The sequence below is a fragment of the Passer montanus genome, unplaced genomic scaffold (genome assembly GCF_014805655.1).
Source record: "Passer montanus isolate IOZ18808 unplaced genomic scaffold, ASM1480565v1 scaffold80, whole genome shotgun sequence".
In the NCBI taxonomy this organism is placed as follows: domain Eukaryota; kingdom Metazoa; phylum Chordata; class Aves; order Passeriformes; family Passeridae; genus Passer; species Passer montanus.
The window spans coordinates 1,053,887-1,062,079 of record NW_024373257.1 but is presented as its reverse complement, the minus strand read 5'-3'; the positions used below and the strand labels follow the sequence as shown (position 1 = coordinate 1,062,079).

At 44.8% G+C, this 8,193-nt stretch overlaps 1 long non-coding RNA gene across 1 annotated transcript; it reads right to left on the bottom strand.

Annotated features, from left to right (window-relative positions):
- Nucleotides 1–2,951: 2,951 nt before the first annotated feature.
- Nucleotides 2,952–4,883, bottom strand: LOC120513392. Its single transcript, XR_005630263.1, has 2 exons — nucleotides 4,760–4,883; nucleotides 2,952–4,536 (listed from the first exon to the last, which is right to left on the bottom strand). It is a non-coding gene; the product is annotated as an uncharacterized LOC120513392 (long non-coding RNA).
- Between the last annotated feature and the right edge of the window lie 3,310 nt (nucleotides 4,884–8,193).

The window sequence follows — 8,193 nt, the reverse complement described above, 5'->3', positions numbered from 1 at the left end:
TACAGAAGTTGGCACGGCTGTGTGGGATGCACTGGCATGTTTTTTCCATCTGTGGACAAGAAGCCCTAAAGAGAAAGGGAGGGAGAGGAGGGTCCACTGGGCATTTTTTCTCAGTGGAAGTTGGTGAAGTTAAAAATTGCCAAGAACAGGCCAAAAATAGGGAGGGTTAGACAATGTAAATTCAGGGTGCATCAGGCAGCAGCTCTAGCACAACCACCTGTATGGCACTGCCAGTGAGGGGAGAGGGAGCTGGGGTGTGAGGGCCCCACCAGCCCCACTGCCACTGGGTTTTGCCACCTGCACTGCACCCAGACAGCACAGACCTCAGGAGAAATAGTTCCAAAAAACTTCCAAAAATGCATACAGGCCCTTGCTGCCATGCAGGATCATGAGTCTGCCCCCGTGCCTGTGCCTGGGGCAGCACTAGGCTCAGTGTTTACTGCTGGGGCATGATCCCAATCCACACAAGCCCTGCCAGGATGCACTGTCACCTGGCCGCAGGACTGGCAGCATTGGGGGAGCAGCAGTGGGGTGCAGGCTGCTCCCTTCAGCTGAGTGTACTGCAGAAGGGGAAGGTTTGATCTCACCATCTTGGTCTCACTGCCCCTGCTGTGGGGCAGGAACAAGTCCCAGAGCCAAGCAAACCTGTGGTCTGGTCCCTTACACATGTGCCTTGCATTCACATCTCTGATATGAAACAAGCTCTGATTTTCTGCTGAAAATTCCAGAGGAACGAGAGTGGTTCCTTCAAGACAACTCCCTTCAGTTGTTTTCCTGTGTTTCCTTTTCCCTTCACCATGGCACTTTCCCTGCCCTTTCTCTGGTTCTGGCACAGTAAGATTGGAGTGAGAGGGAAGGTGCAGAGGTGGGTTTTGCTGTGACAGGGACATTTCAGACCCTCTCTAGCTGCCAAGTCATTTGGACATGGGCATGTACCATGCCCTGGCATTCACTCAGTGCATGGCTGTGCTTGCCACATGTGCAGCACCAACAGAAGCAGACAAATCTCCATGCGTAGTCTGCGTGTGGGAAGGGAGTAGAAGAGCATGAATGTGATAAAATAAAACCATTGAGTACTCACACTGCTTTCTGTGTCCTCATTTACACTGCAAACATGAACAGCCAAGGCTGGTCACTTTGATTTTGGCTAAGCTAAGAAACAAAAGGAGTCAGGGCCGGAGGACAAGGGCCAAGCCTTGCTCCCTGCAGTCAGCCTTTCTCTTCTCAGCCAGGAGATTGGGACCCATCTGCACTGCCCAGGGGGACAGCCCCCAAGGATGCACTGCCCCTGCTGCCCCAGGGCCAGGGCTGTTCTCACCAAGGCACCACTCTGGCAGTGAGGTAGGTTGCCTGCCCAGGGGACATGCCCCTGAGCCTGCTCTGGCCCTGCTCCTGTGGCTGGTGCAGATACAACTCTTTTCCCTCTGTTTTTGTGCTGGACATTTCACATAGGAACCTCTGGGGACCACTTTGGGAGCCCTTTGCAGCTCCCATCCCTGCCTGGCGGTTCTGAGCCTGCAGCATCACCTTTGAGATTATATGAGCTTAATTCTTACTGAAACAGGCAGAGTAAAACTATCCTATAGACCCCCTTGCATTGCTGAAACCAAAGGTAACAACCTGGCAACACAAACAGACTTCACAAGAGGCCCAGAGCAGCTGATGCCATTCCAACACCACTTCTCTATGGACTGGACAGGGAGCCTGCTGAGGTTTCCAAACTGGGATACCAAAAGGCGAGGATGTGGATATTGGCCAGGTTGAGCATTTTGACACAGAAGGTGGAACAGTGGAACTATTATCATTATTGTTGTTGTTGTTGTTTAAAAAGTACCCGTTCCCAGGAGGACTCAGGAGTTTCAGTCTTGCTCTGGACTCCATATGTAATAGGAGGATGTCCCAAAGAGCTGCTCAGCTCACCCCAGAGCACAAACTAGCAGCTCGAAGTAGCACAGATAAAATCACAGCTGCAAGCTTTTATTTTCTACCCCCAGCCTGGTGAGTCAGGAATGAGCATGGCTGGGCCAAATCTCCTAAAACAGGCACAGGAGCCCTTCTTGAGATGTACTTCTAGTTGCAAACTAAGAGGCAGTGGCCTAAATCACATATCCAGGTATATAACACTGCAAAACACCTCCAGCACAATGTTATATGTCAAATGTCATTCCATTGAGAGCTTTCATATCAAAGGGCAAATGCTGATTGAAGAGAAGCAGAGAAGTGCAGCAGAGAAGTAAATAAAAGGAAAGGTCTTAAGAGGCTTACAGCTACCCTGGTATAAAAGAATCATCTTTCAAGCTGATAAAATATTGTTACATGCTCTGATAAGAATAATCTCTCAGGCTCTGATAAGACTACAATGAGAACAAGCCTTTTACAACACAGCATTAGTGAACCACAACCCCATCCTGCCCAGAAATACCCTTTCTTGGTGCCGCTTCATTTTGTTCTCCAGTGGGGCAAGGACTGAAAAGAGCTACTGTAGCTTTCCTCCCTGTCTAGCAGGGACACAGCCAGGAAAGGACTCCGTGGACTCCACCCTATTGAATATGGAGCAATTCGCTCCAAAGCAACTAAAGCATGCAAATAATTGCATTGACTTCAAATGAAATTATTCCTATGTGGAAGTGCTCTACTGAATCAGGGCCAGGGTGCTTAGCACTCTGGAGTATCAAGTCTTAAAAGTTTTGGAAAGCTTTAAGTGAGAGGGAATGGTTTGGGAAATAGGGGGGAGGAAAGTGGGTGGGAAGGAGTTCTCCCACTGAATAATAGGTCAATTATCTCTGAAGTCTGTGATGGGTACAACTAGATAGAAGAATGTTGGAAGGTCTGAATCTATTTGGACATTTGTGTTAACCATGACTTAGCATCCCAAATCCACACTGACCCAAAAACTGGACTGGCTGTATGATTAGGAATTTCAGTTTGGAAATACACCCTGTAGCAGCCTATGCACACAACTTAACTTCTTTATTTCCTTATTTCCATCACAATGCAAGAAAATATCCAGTCAGCCTGCTGTTCTTGAAGGAATGGGATGACTTCCACAGCAAAAAAAATGACTGAAATCCTTCATGTCCCAGGCTGAAGAAGGTAGATACTTTTTATTGAGTGAAGCCTGAAGTCCATGAAGCTCCATGAAGCCAATGAAGCAGAAGCACCTACTCAGGCACTGGGGGACAGCTCAATAGCTGAGGCCAGGCTGTTTTGCTGGGTTAATCACACTGACAACAGCACATACAGGGATGGCTCCCCCAGAGCCACTGCTTTGGCAGGAGGGAGCAACACAAAAGCCCCGTGGAAATGACCGTCTGAGCCCAGTGCCACACAAGCATTTGGCTGCAGATATCCAAAGCAGCCTGTGGGTGAAATTAAGGAAAATATGAAGTGAAAATGGAAGGCTATAACTTGAGTTTCCTGCGGAAAGACCAGGAATATTCTTTGCTGTGTTACACCTGTGAAAGGTCTCCTCCCAAGAACAGGGACATACCAGCCTCTCCATTCTCAAACCTCTCCCAGCATCACTAGCTTCCTTCTGCCCTAACAGACACTAGTTGTGTGCACTTCTCAGGTCTGATCCCAGTTTATTCCAAAAACAACAGATGAAAGGCAGCAAGTATTAAAGTAAATAGGAGTTTTGCTCTCAACCACATTTGGAGCAGAATTTGACCCAGAATTAAGAGGACACTTTTTACTGGGGATCTAGCAGGTTTCTGATGCTGTTCCAGTAGCTCCAGGAGGCACACCTGCTCTTGGATCTGCATGGCAATTTCTGTGGTTTGGCCACTGAGGAGAGTTTTATATTATTTTTAAACATTACCATTAAAAACAAGGAGCTATTTTTCTCTTTTCTCTTCACTTTTCTTTTTTTTTTTGCAAAAAGCCTGGACGGGACTGACTAACCACATAGGTGACAAAGCCATACAGAAAATATTCTCAGGGTTGTACACAGAACATATCTCCCACAGTTGTTCTGGATACTTCACCCAGCCTCAGCCTCTCATGCAAGAGCCCTTCCCTCAGCTGCCTGCCTGCTGCCTCTCAGAACTGACCCCACACAAGCCAACTGCAGCAGAAGACCACTGGTACATCTGGTGTGATTCCAGGGGACCTCTCCAGCCTCTGTTCTGTGTTTCTGACCCACTTCTCTCTCATTAATCATGGGAATTGAATGGCAGCTGATAGACTCTGAAAGCTTTTTAATCCACCCATTACTATCCCATCTTACACAGGGAGAGTAGGCACAGCCATGTCACAGAGCCGGGCTGGGTAGGCTGTGGTCTGGTGCTTCCCACCACTAATACCCAGGATATGTCTTATGTTTTGGCCATTGCATAAAGGACATGAGATGGCATCTGCTATAAATGACCAAATCAGAAGTGGAAACATTTATGAAAACATAGGAAGCCATGTGATACTGAGTTGATATTGAAGCAGTTTTCCACAAGTGTCGCCAGTAGTGCAGAGGACAGCTCACAAGTCCTGGTGAAACAATCTTGTATGATGTGCCTGCTACAGGAGTGTTAGGCCAGGAACCTGGACAAAAAGGAGAATCTTTAAGCCATTTAATATGATTTTAAACAGCTTTGGATAATAGCAAAAGCATGTGAAATTATGCTTACACAGGCATCTGAAACAATTTCTACATAAAATGTGGAGGAGACAAAAAAAGAGCCACATATTTTAATCAGAAAAAAAGGGCAGAGCAAAGAGTATTTCACACCAAAAGAAATGAAACCCCCCTTTCAATATAACTTACCTATGGCAGGAGCTCAGCCCCTGGGGAATTTACTGCCATTACCTGCCTTTCACCAGGATATGGAGAGCAGTAATAGCCGAGCAGGTCATTCCTGCCCGGGAGCCGGCAGCAGGGCTGAAATTGGACCCAGTCATTTGCGTCATCATCAAACAATTAGTAACTGCTTCAGGTACCTCAGGCCACCAGCCAGCGCTTTTGAAAACGTCTGTGGCCGGATAAGGACTGTCATATTCCTGATGTCAACACCGAGGCTTTGCAGTGAACTCTGCACCGTCACGTAAGGGCAGCCGGGCTGGTGGAGAGAAACACCCTCCCAAGGTAAAGAACTGCTCAGATCTGGCCTGCTATCTTAGGACAGATTTGGGACTGCATGGAAGGAAATGCTGGGCAAACTCGTTTCCCACCACTAAGCAAATTTGGGCTCTGGTGGGGATTTCCACTGTCAGAGGCCATTAAGGACAGGGAATCACATTCACAGACCAAATGTCCACAGCTTGCTGATGCTCACTTTGGCCAGTAGAAATCATAACACTGGAGGTGCTCCTTTAGCCAGCTTAGTTTTTAGCATTTCACAAATCAAACTTGTTGATAAGCCATTTCTAGAAATAAGGACAGCAATAATGTAGAGAAATTTAAGCCAACAGGGAAAATTAGTTGACATTCTCTGTAATCAGACATTTTCATGATTCACCCTAGATCCAAAGGAAAACACTTCTATTATGTGTCACAAGTCAGCCAATTCAAATAGCATCAGTGAGATGTGACGTGTCTCTCTGCCTCAGCAGCAGTCAGTTATTCATTTCTCCATCATCAGTTAGACATCCAGAAAAAGCCTGCCAAACCTTTGGCTCTGAGGGAGCCATCCCTGTATCTGCTGCTGTCAACATGACAAAGAAACTTGGCAGACCCTAGTTTTAACCCTACAAAGACGCAAGTGTTTGTAAATCATATACCTAGGCAATATTTTGTACAACTTAAAAAAAAAAAAAAAAGGCAGGAAAAGATACTATTACCACCATTTCCATCAGATGTTCCTTTGGAGAGACTTGGATAGACCAAATAAGAGCTTACCATCTAGGTATGGGGAAGTCTAGGGGAGGCATTCAGTGGATTTTAGACTTTTGGTGTTGCATCGACTTGCTACACCAGATGCAAAGGCGTCACTGTGCATCAAGGACATGGGAGACACAGAAGTAGGTGAGGCAGGCTGAGGACAGCAGCTCTCAGCAGGATGGATGCAGCAGAATTGACAAGCCAGAGCTCCTCAGATATTGCTTTTTTTGTCCACAATAACAAAACACCAAATATTGTCCGGTGACTAACTGCAATTCGTGTAAAGTTTATTTCACTCCAAATTCACAGTTTCCCATTAAAAATTACATATCACTGGCATTCAGAGATGCTTTGGTGGGAGATAAGGAGCAAAGGATCAACTACCTAGTCCATATGGATAAAAAGAATAGTCGGAATTACTGCTTTAAAAGCATGGAAGAGTTACTCAGTTCCTGGTTTGGGTTTTATAATAATCCCTATTAGATTATTAGTCATCTGATCTCATAGGCAAGATAATCCTGATTTTCACAGTTTTTGGATTACATCTCTAATAGTTTTCAGGTCCTGGCCTCTGCTGTCTTGTTTACAAATAAATCCAAGAAAAAATGCTCATAAAATATTAAACAAGGCAAAGGAATACAAATACTACAGAGCTGGAAGGAAAACCATCTACTTAGTAACACCACCATTTTCCAGTAATCACCTCCAAATTAAAAAAAAAAAAAAAGTTAAAATGTGAACATATTAATTCCAGATCCCTCATACTTGCAACCCTTAGATGTTTTCTGTGGGTTAAGTCCATTGATGATGTAATGGTCTGGAGCCAAATGGAGCTCAGACCTACCGTGGTCTGGGTTCCACCTGTTTTTAGGTAAACCATGACTTCCTGCTGTTAGGCATATCCGTCTTCCAAGAGCCAGAACACAAAGATAAACTGTTTGTTTTTATTGCTTTGTCATGGCTGAATTACACTGTCCTAACACCCAGACTCAGCTCCAACAGGCAGCTAAACTGTGGCAAACAGCCTGGGTGGAGAACTGGGCCAACCAGGCTTGTCAGCCCATAGGTGCAAGTGCAAGAGCATATGTGACAGATAGACAGGGTGTGATGTAAAGGTTCAGAAAGTATTTCTGTGCCACATAGGGAATCTTTAGAGAAAGGAAGGGAAAAGAAAGAGAAGAGTGAGCTGTCGCACTAAGCTACTAGTGCCTTTCTCGAGAGGACCTTGTATCACTGCTGTTCTCTTCTTATCACAAAAGCCTCTGTTTGCGGAACTCAGAATATAAATCCACATTATTTTCCATCAAAAGAAAATCTCTCTGCAGGTTAATGGCAGCACTCACCTGCAAGCACAATCTCACAAGACTCCATGTGTCTAAACATCACCTCTAACCCTCCAACCCCTTGGTGTAAAGTAACACGACAACAGCTAATACAAAGCAGGCTGTGAGAATGAAGTCCATTGCAGCCCTGCCTTGTTACTGGAGACCCCTGCACATGCCTGGAGTCACAAATCAAGGCATTTACAGTAATCAGAGAATACCTATGCAAGCATGGAGAGATCTCTACTTAGCAAGAAGACATAACCTGAGCTAATAAGGGGGAAATGCATGCCCCTTAGGAAGATCTCTTCAGTAGCAAGTAATGAAATTCATTTGATGCAAATGTAAGCCCCTATTAAGGAATAGAAACGAGACATTGCTTGTGCATTTCCAAACCAGCACAGCTATTTTTATTTTCATTTTGCATATTTTCACAGATTTTCAGATGTTTTCAGCTGTCTGGATCTTACTAGTGACTACATCCTTGGCATCTTGTCTTTTTATGCATTGATTGGTTTGGTGTCATAAGAAGAGGTGCATATGTGCATTCTGCCTTTTCAAGTATCCAGTGTCTCTATTTTCCATAAGGAACAAATTCCTATTTACCAGTTCAAGCAAAGTATCGAGGGAGAAGGATGACCTTCATTTACTGACAATGCTTTCGCATACTTTCTCTGCTTGCTCTAAGCCTAGAGCTAAGTTCTTTCTGGGTAAATATTTTTCCATCTAAGAAACCTTTTTTTCCATTACATGGTTATATACACTGTTAGCAAACCACGCTTTAATTGGGAATTAACCCCTGCTGGAAATGAAGAAGTGCATGAAATGCTGGGAAAAGGAAGTATCTTTTAAAGGAAAATATCTCAGCATGAAAAAAAAAATTAAAAAAAAAAAGAAGGGTGAGAGTGGGGGTGGTCAATTGCTTAGCTTAAACTGACTGGAGTATTAGTGAGCATTTGCTGCCTCCTCCACTAGATAATGTTACCTGTAGACACCAGAGAAATAGACCATCTAATTGTTTCTCATCAATTTCATTTTATAGCTTCTGGCCTCGAGGAT